This window comes from Symphalangus syndactylus, chromosome 6 (assembly GCF_028878055.3).
Source record: "Symphalangus syndactylus isolate Jambi chromosome 6, NHGRI_mSymSyn1-v2.1_pri, whole genome shotgun sequence".
NCBI lineage: Eukaryota > Metazoa > Chordata > Mammalia > Primates > Hylobatidae > Symphalangus > Symphalangus syndactylus.
In genome coordinates this window covers 84,984,589-84,993,962 of record NC_072428.2, presented here as the reverse complement: position 1 = coordinate 84,993,962, position 9,374 = coordinate 84,984,589, and the positions used below count along the sequence as shown (strand labels likewise).

The 9,374-nt window shown below is 36.2% G+C and overlaps 1 protein-coding gene across 3 annotated transcripts in view; it reads left to right on the top strand.

Annotated features, from left to right (window-relative positions):
* Nucleotides 1–1,007: 1,007 nt before the first annotated feature.
* The window catches only part of LOC134737025 (heterogeneous nuclear ribonucleoprotein A1-like), a 44,695-nt gene continuing 36,328 nt past the window's right edge, over nucleotides 1,008–9,374 (top strand). The window contains exons 1-3 of one of the 3 annotated variants that reach the window (XM_063642068.1): nucleotides 1,066–1,102; nucleotides 1,263–1,331; nucleotides 2,495–2,616. The gene's annotated coding sequence lies outside the window, so the exon portion shown is untranslated. Of the gene's footprint in view, nucleotides 1,103–1,262; nucleotides 1,388–2,494; nucleotides 2,617–9,374 lie in introns of all 3 variants that reach the window. The other 2 variants (XM_063642069.1, XM_063642067.1) reach the window with 2 other exon arrangements.

Below are 9,374 nucleotides of genomic sequence, written 5' to 3'. Positions count from 1 at the left end.
AAATATTAAAAAAACTAAGTTGGTTCTTTTAAAAGATAAACCAAATCAATAAACCTTTGGCCTAAGGAAAAAAAAAGAAGACTCAAAAATACAAAATCAGTAACAAATAAGGAGCCATTACAACTGATAGAACAGAAATGCAAAGGACCATAAGACACTATTATGAGCAATTATGCACCAACAAATTGGATAACCCAGAAGAAATGAATAAATTTCTGATGCATACAACCTAACAAAATACATTATGATAAAATAGAAAATCTGAATAGACCAATAGCAAGTAAGGAGATTGAATTAGTAAAAAATTTTCCATCAAGAAAAGGCCAGAGCTGGAGGGCTTCACTGCTGAATTCTATCAAGCACTTAAAGAAGAAATAATACTAACTCCTCTTAAGCTCATTCAAAAATTTGAAGAGGAGAGAATACTTCCATATTCATATTACAAGGTCAGCTTTACTTGATGTTAAACCAGGCACAAGGAAACTATACAAAAAAGAAAACTACAGGCCAATATCCCTGATTAACATAGAAGCAAAAATCCTTAACAATATACTAGCAAGCTGAATTCAATAGCACATTTAAAATATCATTTATCAGTGATTCATACCAGAGATGCCAGAAAGGTTCAACATACATAAATTAATAAATATGATACATTAAGTTAACAAAATGAAGGACAAAAATAGAAAAAAAAATCCTCACATTTTTATAGAACCACAAAAGACCTCAAATAGCCAAATCAATTTTGAGGAAAAAGAACAAAGCTGGAAGCATCACACGACCTGATTTCAAAATACACTACAAAGCTAAAGTAACCAAGATAGCATTGCACTTATAAGAAATATATCAACTGTTAAAGAAAACTCCTGACTTCTGTATTTGAGTCCTTGCAGATGAACTGCAACCTAGCTTAATAGTCAGGCAAAATTGAAAACCTAACTTAATAGTATACACCGGTAACAACAGCTGAGTGTTGGCCAATCCCAGCGGCTGTACTTCAACCACTCATAGACTGCTGAATGTTCAAACTAGGTTAAAATAAGGCAAACGCCCAGCTGTAACCAATCTCACTGTTTCTGCACCTCACTTCGGATTGTTGGAAGTCAGTTTACTTTTTTGTCTGTAAATTTGTTCTGATAGGGAGGCACACCTGGAGGCTCTGTGAATCTGCTCTGATTCTGGGGGCTTCCCGATTCGTGAATCGTTCATTGCTCAATTAAACTCCTTTAAATTTAATTTGGCTGACGTTTTTCTTTTATCAGATGGTGTCAGAAGCGGAATCCGAAGTGGAGCTTCTAGAGACACCCAGGAGTGCTGAGTGAACATGCAAGGTACCTGAAGGACCTACTTTTATCTATTGATCTCTCAGAGCCGCTGGGGATCACGGGTAAGGTCCCTCTTGGATTTTGGAGCTCCACAGATTTGTGTTTTGAGCTCTCTGAGTTTCTTTGAGCAAATTTCTGATCCAAACTGGGTTTGGAGTCGAGACAGAAACTGGACTGGGTCCAGGAATGGAATTCATCTGGGAATTAACTGGCTTGGATCCAGTTAGAGGCCACTTAACATCTGACTGGTTCGGAAAGGAACTGATCGTAAGCAGTGATATTGCAGGGGTTATAAAATTTGGCTTTTGAAAATTCACAGGGAATTTTTTGCTCTACCCCCTTTGTTTCATTTTTCTTGCATGCTTAAGTACAAAAAAAATCACTGGCTAAGTTAATCAAGAGACCCTGAGAGTAAAGCCAATATTTTAGGTAAAAATGGGATCCTTAATTTCCGGAAAACTGAGTTTCTTCTGGGTTGTACATTAGGCCTGGGAGGCAGCGAAGTCTTATAGAAACGGCAAAATCTTACTAAAGATAACTTACAGTGGAATGTTCCGAATGAACAACAATGCACTGAAGTACATTTAAAAATGAGGGGTCTCGGTAAAGTCCCTTTTGGCTAAGAACAGGTTTGGCACTACAGGATGTCAACTGCTATTCTCTTTGGAATAATCTGATTTGCACTCTTTGCTGACAACTATGGCTGACAGAATTAGGCATAGACAGGATAGTGGGGCATGGGGAGCTTCTTCCTCCCCAAAAAGGGGAAACTTGGGAGCTGATGGGACTACTGGAAAAAAATCCCTTCATGACAGTAGCTGCAGCTGCCTGAACTTTTCAGTATTGCTGAAATGAGTGGGTCTTTCTCTGGCCTGCCTGAGCATTTCACCTTCCCCACCCTGCCGCAAGCAATGCTTTTCTCTCTCTTCTTGCCCTTTTTTATCTTTTCTATTACTCATGGCAACTATCTTGCCCAGAGACCAGGTGTTGAAACTCCTAGTCGGCGGTTTATTTAAAGATGATGGGGCCCATCTGAGGGCAAATTTAAGCCAAGGAGTACCATAGAATAAAACCTGGGCTTAAGAACCCATAAGCTTGCCAGTTCAATATTGGGTGCTAAGCAGAGTAGCTAATAATTTGTTTTATCACATGTATTTTGCTCTGGACAGAATGAAAAAAAATAGTTTTCCTTTATATTGTGATTTGGTCCCCTGGGTGATGGTGTGGCAAGCTGGGTCACTGGGGCTGCTCAGGAAAAGGGAACCCAGAAGCCTGGCGTGCCAGCATAAAGGTAAGAGATTTTCTTACCAGTCAGATTGCTGGCTTCTCTCTCTCTCTCTCTCTGCAAACGGTTGAATGGGTGGTAAAAATCACTGTTTATCTCTTCTGTAAAGTTTTGATCAATGAGAAAAAGAATTCGGAGGCTAGTCTTAAACTGATGTATTTGTATTTGTGCTATGAATTCGTTTTTCTGAGTCAAGGAGTACCATAGAATAAAACCTGGGCTTAGGAACCCATAAGCTTGCTGCTCAAGATGGCCCAGCAAGTTCGTCAATGACAAACTTTGCTGCAGGTCCCTGAAACAAACAAAAAAAAATGGGATGGGGTCTCCATCTTGCTTTATGTCCTTGAGAACTTGACCTTGTAACCATGTGGCAGTACTTTCTGTTGGTCTCTGCCTTCCAGGGAACAGGAATTTTAGGGTTTATGTCGTATCTCTAAAAATTATCTTGAGTAGTTAAAAGTCTTTGCAAACTCAAAATTAACTACTCTAGACTTCTTCTGGGAAGTGCAATAAAGACTGGCCTGTGCTGTAGCTCAGGAGCCAAGATTCTGGCCATTTCACGATGGTGGTCTGGGTTTGATTCCCTGCTTAGGAAGTAAGTCCTTTCTGATTTATATCTGTATAATCTTGTCTAGTCTCTTCTCCTCCATGGTCTATCTTGAATTTTTCTTCCTTGAGCACGTGGGAGTTACCTTTGGTAAAGTTCAAAAGCCAGAAATATCAGTCGTTTGGCCTGTCTAAAACTGGGTAATAAGAAATTTTAAAAGGTCTTTATTACAGAGTGTTATGTGCTTAAAAGTCAGCTTAATTAAAAGTGGATATTCCAGCTTTTAACAGCCTAGACTCCTTGGGAAAAACAAGAGGCACCAGAAACCTATTTCTTGGCCCTGTTCTTTCGAGGACTCCACCATAAAGCCAATAATCAATTAAGAAACTTAAAAACTGGCAAATGAAAAATCTTATAACTACTAAAATAATCTTATTCTGTCTGTCTCTCTAATTATGTATATGTTGTATGTAATGTTTATATATAAGAGCTCTAATTGGCTTAAGCAAAAATAAGCACTTAAACCAAATATATTGAAAGCAAAATAAAAACTACAGTGCCTTTTAGTTCATGTAACTTTTGTAATATTGGGGAAATAAAGACAACTTTAAAGATTATTGATAAAATAAAGACTTTTTTCCTAAATTATGCAAGTCAGATATTAGGTTTGCTAAATGCTTTAAAGTTGTAAACTACTTTGACGTTTGAAAATTGTTCAATTTATTTTGGAGACATTACATTCTAAATAAGGCCTGGGGATATATGGAATTACCCATGCCCCCTAGCTATGCAAAGAAGGTTTTACAGAAAAGAGATTTTATATAAGAAAGAATGTTCTATGGTAAATTCTTTTCCTAAAGTAAAATGACTGGTTGTTTAAAAAGAGGGATGTTTATGGCAAGTCAGAAAGTCTAAACATGTTGTTCATGGTGAAAGTCGTGAAAGAATTTATAAAAAGGAATTTATACCAGAAATGTTATACAATTTAAAGGTGATTAGGCCTCCTAAATGCTTCATAAAATGCCACTATGACTCTTAACTGTGTACTTTGCCTGCTTATAGCTAGCTAAGTCCTGGGACACGTGGAGTTAGAGGCTGGAAAGGGTCAGACTTTATCTGCATTTCTGTCTGGGTCCTAGGCTCCACACCTAGTACATAATTAAAATCTCTTACTTACCAAGAGTTTCACCAAAAGTAAAAATTTCTAAGAGTTAACATTGTAATATGTAGTTGAGACTACTGGAAAAATAGGTTTACATGCAAGGTGTGTACGGAGAATGAAACGTGTCTTTTGTAAGAGATTATAAGAAAGTATGGGAATGTAGATTTTTGCCTAGGTTAGAGGGTTAAAGGATTGTGTTAAATTAAACAAAGCTAAAAGTTTGAACAAGTTGTGGAAAGTTTATAAAAGTTAATTATAAGAGATTCTATGTGTGAACATAGTGGCTAAAGTTAAAATGGGATTATTCGTTGTTTTTTTGTTCCCATAAATTGGACATTGGAATAAAAGCACAACAGAGTTTTCTTAGAACATTGTTCTGCTCTGAGAAAAAAAAATGTAAAGGATTATAAAAGGTTTATAAAAATCTTACCTTATGGTCAAATTAATTAAAACTGAATAGATTTATAAAATGTTACTAAAACCTAGCTTTATCATTAAAAATACACTAATGAAACACAAAATTTGGTTTTCTCTTTTTAAAGGATTTTTATGTAATATCAAAAGATAATGAAAGGTTTTTGTTTACTTCTTAAGTAAACTACAAAAAAGGAGGGGGAAGGAAAGAAAGGAGACAGTTGGCCTTATGCTATCCTCTTTGGGTCATGTTTGGAAAGCTGGGTCTCTTCTCTATCAGAATAATGTTTTTTCCTTTAAAAAATTTTTGAGTTATCAGTTTGGCTAAATGAATGACTTATGGTAACTTAAGATACTATTTTGTAATATCTAATGTTTTAAACTTTTGGTATTTAACAAACCTTTCAAAATCAAGCTCTAGATTATCGTGCTAAATCAATCAGCCAATACTAAAGTTGTTTAAATATACAATTCGAATGAACTCCCTGGTCTAAGTCAAATTATCTATAATAAGTTATTAATTATCAGTGCTATGCACCTGAATTAGAGAAACAGCTGATATTCAAGAGGACATAAGTCTAATGTTAAGCATGGACTCTTGAAGAACCTGGATGGCCACCTTGTCCTTCCTGAGTCCGTAAAGCTTTTGTTATTAAAGGTTCTATATTCCATGACTCGTCATAAAAAAGATAAAATAATGCAAATAGATAAATAGCATTGCAGGAAACTAAGAAGCTTCTGCACAGCAAAGAAAATAATCAACAGAATGAAAAGACAACATATATAATCAAAGAAAATATTTGCAAAATATATCTGATAAGGGGTTAATATCAAAAATATACAAGAAGCTGAAACAACTCAATAGCAAAAAAAAAAAAAAAAAAAAAAAATTTAAAAATGGACCAAAACCCCAAGTAAGCATTTCTCAAAGAAGATGTACAAATGGCCAATAGGTATATTAAAAATATGTCCAACATCACTAATCATCAGGGAAATGCAAATTAAGGCCCCAAAGAGTTATCACCTCATACCTGTTAGAATGCCTATTATCAAAAAGTCAAGTAATAACAATGGTTGGAGAGGATGTGGAAAAAAGGAAACCCTTGCACACTGTTTGTGAGAGTGTAAATTAGTACAGCCATTATGGAATACAGTATAAAAATCCCTCAAAAAATTTAAAATAGAACTACCACTTGATACAGCAATACCTAATAGGTTTATATTCAAACAAAAAATGAACTCAGTATGCTGAAGAGATACTTGAACTCCCATTTTTATTGCAGCATGATTCACGATAGCCAAAGTATAGAATTAAACTAAGTGTCCACCAATGGATAAGTGCATAAAGAAAATGTGGTATATATACAAAACAGAATACTATCCAGCCATCATTAGCATTAATCAGGAATCATTCCATCATTTGCAACAACATAGATGAACCTGGAGGACATTATGTTAAGTGAAATAAGCCAGGCATAGAAAATTAAATACTGCATGATCTCACTAATATGTGGACTCATAGAAGTAGAGTAGATTGGTAGTTACCAGGGCTGGGGTGTTGGAAGGGTAGGGAAGCTGAGGAGATATTAGTCAAAGAATAAAAATTCTTTGTTAGGTAGGAGAAATAAATTTAAGAAATCTATTGTAAACCATGTTGTCTATAGTTAACAATGTATCATGTTCTTGAAAACTTCTGGCAACATGGATGTAATGTGCTCAGAACAAATCTGGCAGTTATGATGCATATGCTAATTAGCTGGAATTTTGTCATTCCACAACATATATATTTTTTAAAGCATCTTATTGTATATAATAAGGACATGTAACTTTATTATTGTATGAACAAAGTGCTTCAGTGTTGAGCACATTTTAAAAAATTGCTTAGCACTGCCTTTAGTTCAAATTGTTAAGGGACACTATGAAAATGTAAATGTTAACTGGAAAACCAACTATACACATACACCAATTTAAATCATTGATTTTTTTTTTTTTTTTATTTTTTGGCCAACCTCAGCCTGTAGTCCATTCAGATTAATCACTGACACATGAGCAAAGATCCCAGCTGAGACTGATGCTAGGACTCACAGCAGGTTTTTTGGGCAGACAAGAGCAAGAGGCAGGATTTGCATTGTGAGTGTAAGAGGAGATAAGAACAGAATTGTTAGGAGAAAACAGTGAGCAGAAATGGAGGATGCTGAATTGTGAAATTTATGTTGGAGCACCTAAATCAGGCATCTTAATTTTTCCAGGAGTGATTTTCTTTTTTTTTTTTTTTTTTGAGACGGAGTCTCGCTCTGTCGCCCAGGCTGGAGTGCAGTGGCGCAATCTCGGCTCACTGCAAGCTCCGCCTCTCGGGTTCATGCCATTCTCCTGCCTCAGCCTCTCTGAGTAGCTGGGACTACAGGCGCCCGCCACATGCCCGGCTAATTTTTTTTTTGTATTTTTTAGTAGAGACGGGGTTTCACCGTGGCCTCGATCTCCTGACCTCGTGATCCGCCCGCCTTGGCCTCCCAAAGTGGTGGGATTACAAGCGTGAGCCACCGCACCCGGCCCAGGAGTGATTTTCAGTTCAAAGAAATGGGAGCTTACCTACTATAAGCTCCTATAATAGTTCAAATGGAAAAAAGACAAGAATTATTAAGCAGTTAGGTTGCGGAATCTCTCTCTTAATCTTCACTTTTTAAAAAGTTTCACTTGGGCCTTTGTTGACCATTCCTTGAAATCTCCAGTTCCCCAGCCCTCCTTCACATTGGAAAGCATCAGATGTCGGCTCTGTTTATGATTCTGACATGTAATCTAGCTCCTGAATTAATATGCAGCACAGTTGAAATTACTGGAATCATGCTCTGAAATCATGCTAAGCACACACTCTGTATACACGATGACCTTCAATAAAGATCACAAATGCGTATTTCCGTTTTTGAATGAGAACATTTAACTCCAGGATTACCACCCAGAAAGCCATGTTCACATTGCTGGGGCATGATTAATTTTGAATTATAAAAATAGAACTCTTTTCAATTATATCTTAGATTCCATTCAAACCTGGTATGAAAGCAAGTATAATACACAGAAATACTATGAAGGGTACAAGTTAAACCCACACAAAAAGAGATTTGGGCCAGATTTCTGTAAGAACAGTCAAACTTAGTTCGTGTCACTGTTGTGCAAACATAAATTAAAGAAGGGAAAGTGCCAATATCCTGACCGCATAACAGCATGAAGTTAGCCTCAGGCCTAAAGTCTAAATTACCCATTAATAATATTTTCAGTCTTATTCAAACTAGGCACGATCTTTGGAGCAATACAGGAGAGTTTGATGCTTGGTGAGCATTACTAGCCCACATATGTGAGGTAATAACATTCTCTAGTGGGAGGAGGAAACAGAGGTAATTTACCAAATGGTACCCTACTGACCTGAAAGAACTGATTTACCTCATATGGAGGTTTCATTTTAGTGGAGATTTTATTTACCTGGCTTTATTGTGAGTCTGAGATATTTTACGCCGATTAAGAGTGAATTGGAATATTCTTCTTCCCTATGGTCCTTTTTTTGAAGTAGGAAGGTTCATATTTGGTTTCAGATTACAAAGTGCTGACTTAATATTCTAGAACTGGAAATTGGAGGTATGCTATAGCATATTGAGCTATACTTTCATCTTCACTAAGTCAGAATTATAACTGTTACGGAATTTTAAAACTGCAGATTTACAAAGGAGATTATTTTCTTTTTGAAACAGTCGGCATACGTTATTATATCAAATTCTGAGTTTCTCTGTGTTTTATGTTCTATGGAAAATTACATTTAAATGTGATATATTGGGGGCTTCCTAGTCTTTGGCTTAGGATCAAGTTACTAAAAATTAGTTTCTTTCACTAAAGAAAAAGAAACATCTTGGATAAGTAGGTAGAGTGAAGAATTCACTTATCTAGGTATGTACAAAGAGGTTGTCACTTTGCAGTGCATTTTGTCACTGTAATTTCTGTTTAGAGAAATCATTTTCAGGATAATTTTGAGACCACTCAAAAATTTTACCATCATAAAAAGCAAATTCCTTGTCAAGCCCACAAAGTAGAAAACCCAATTGACTTGAGGAGTTAGAAGGAGAAATAATTATTGAAACACAATTCCAAATGCTCTGAGAACTGCATATCATATTTTGTCCTGTGGGTCTCTAAAGGACTCAACTGACAATAACGCTGTTGCTAACCCCTGTGATACTCCCGCTGCGTCGTTTAGAGTTCTCTCATCATTAAATAACAGACATTTTGTGGAACTGATAAACATAGTCCTCAGCATTAACTAAATAATCCTCCCAATAGTCTGGTAAAACAGATGGAGAGAATAAAACAGAGAAGTTGTTAAGGGGCTTAACTCAGTCCATAGAGACAACCTTGTGACTTAGTTAGTATTGGACCTCCCTAGTTTAAGTTTATGACACCTTCTCTTCCATTTTTTACTAATAAATACCAACCGTGCCTCCAAACCACAGCCATCCCAACCCCCCATCCCTTGTGATTGTCTTTCATTCTTTCCATTTAATTAAGAACAGGACACAGTCCTGCTGCAAAGGAAATTGTAGCTTTCTCATGTATGTATTTGCTTAAGTATATATTCATAAACATTAAAATAGCTTTTAA